Below are 2471 nucleotides of genomic sequence, written 5' to 3' on the forward strand. Positions count from 1 at the left end.
TCTTGACCGTGTTTCCTTTGTTATTGCTTGGTACTTTCAATGGGCTCTGTCTGAGGTGGGATTCGAACCCACAACTCCTGGGGAGACTGCGACCTGAACGCAACGCCTTAGACCGCTCCGCCATCCTGGCACCTGGTAATGCTCTCTTAAATGTGTTTTGCTTTGTTCTTGCTTGGTACTTTCAATGGGCTCTGTCTGAGGTGGGATTAGAACCCACGCCTCCTGGGGAGACTGCGACCTGAACGCAACGCCTTAGACCGCTCCGCCATCCTGGCACCTGGTAATGCTCTCTTGAATGTGTTTGCTTTGTTCTTGCTTGGTACTTTCAATGGGCTCTGTCTGAGGTGGGATTCGCACCCACACCTCCTGGGGAGACTGCGACCTGAACGCAAGGCCTTAGACCGCTCCGCCATCCTGGCAACTGGTAATGCTCTCTTGACTGTGTTTGCTTTGTTCTTGCTTGGTAGTTTCAATGGGCACTGTCTGAGGTGGGATTCGAACCCACGCCTCCTGGGGAGACTGCGACCTGAACGCAACGCCTTAGACCGCTCCGCCATCCTGGCACCTGGTAATGCTCTCTTGAATGTGTTTGCTTTGTTCTTGCTTGGTACTTTCAATGGGCACTGTCTGAGGTGGGATTCAAACCCACGCCTCCTGGGGAGACTGCGACCTGAACGCAACGCCTTAGACCGCTCCGCCATCCTGGCACCTGGTAATGCTCTCTTGAATGTGTTTGCTTTGTTCTTGCTTGGTACTTTCAATGGGCTCTGTCTGAGGTGGGATTCGAACCCACGCCTCCTGGGGAGACTGCGACCTGAACGCAACGCCTTAGACCGCTCCGCCATCCTGGCAACTGGTAATGCTCTCTTGACTGTGTTTGCTTTGTTCTTGCTTGGTAGTTTCAATGGGCACTGTCTGAGGTGGGATTCGAACCCACGCCTCCTGGGGAGACTGCGACCTGAACGCAACGCCTTAGACCGCTCCGCCATCCTGGCAACTGGTAATGCTCTCTTGACTGTGTTTGCTTTGTTCTTGCTTGGTAGTTTCAATGGGCACTGTCTGAGGTGGGATTCGAACCCACGCCTCCTGGGGAGACCGCGACCTGAACGCAACGCCTTAGACCGCTCCGCCATCCTGGCAACTGGTAATGCTCTCTTGACTGTGTTTGCTTTGTTCTTGCTTGGTACTTTCAATGGGCACTGTCTGAGGTGGGATTCGAACCCACGCCTCCTGGGGTGACTGCGACCTGAACGCAACGCCTTAGACCGCTCCGCCATCCTGGCACCTGGTAATGCTCTCTTGAATGTGTTTGCTTTGTTCTTGCTTGGTACTTTCAATGGGCTCTGTCTGAGGTGGGATTCGAACCCACGCCTCCTGGGGAGACTGCGACCTGAACGCAACGCCTTAGACCGCTCCGCCATCCTGGCACCTGGTAATGCTCTCTTGAATGTGTTTGCTTTGTTCTGGCTTGGTACTTTCAATGGGCTCTGTCTGAGGTGGGATTCGAACCCACGCCTCCTGGGGAGACTGCGACCTGAACTCAACACCTTAGACCGCTCCGCCATCCTGGCAACTGGTAATGCTCTCTTGACTGTGTTTGCTTTGTTCTTGCTTGGTACTTTCAATGGGCACTGTCTGAGGTGAGATTCGAACCCACGCCTCCTGGGGAGACTGCGACCTGAACGCAACGCCTTAGACCGCGCCGCCATCCTGGCAACTGGTAATGCTCTCTTGACTGTGTTTTCTTTGTTCTTGCTTGGTACTTTCAATGGGCACTGTCTGAGGTGGGATTCGAACCCACGCCTACTGGGGAGACTGCGACCTGAACGCAACGCCTTAGACCGCTCCGCCATCCTGGCAGCTGGTAATGCTCTCTTGACTGTGTTTGCTTTGTACTTTCAATGGGCTCTGTCTGAGGTGGGATTCGAAACCACGCCTCCTGGGGAGACTGCGACCTGAACGCAACGCCTTAGACCGCTCCGCCATCCTGGCAACTGGTAATGGTCTCTTTACTGTGTTTCCTATATTCTTGCTTGGTACTTTCAATGGGCTCTGTCTGAGGTGGGATTCGCACCCACGCCTCCTGGGGAGACTGCGACCTGAACGCAACGCCTTAGACCGCTCCGCCATCCTGGCAACTGGTAATGCTCTCTTGACTGTGTTTGCTTTGTTCTTGCTTGGTAGTTTCAATGGGCACTGTCTGAGGTGGGATTCGAACCCACGCCTCCTGGGGAGACTGCGACCTGAACTCAACGCCTTAGACCGCTCCGCCATCCTGGCACCTGGTAATGCTCTCTTGAATGTGTTTGCTTTGTTTTTGCTTGGTACTTTCAATGGGCACTGTCTGAGGTGGGATTCAAACCCACGCCTCCTGGGGAGACTGCGACCTGAACGCAACGCCTTAGACCGCTCCGCCATCCTGGCACCTGGTAATGCTCTCTTGAATGTGTTTGCTTTGTTCTTGCTTGGTA

The sequence above is a fragment of the Idiotropiscis lumnitzeri genome, chromosome 22 (assembly GCF_059441095.1).
Source record: "Idiotropiscis lumnitzeri isolate Australia: NSW breed Sydney's pygmy pipehorse chromosome 22, RoL_Ilum_1.0, whole genome shotgun sequence".
Taxonomy (NCBI): Eukaryota; Metazoa; Chordata; class Actinopteri; order Syngnathiformes; family Syngnathidae; genus Idiotropiscis; species Idiotropiscis lumnitzeri.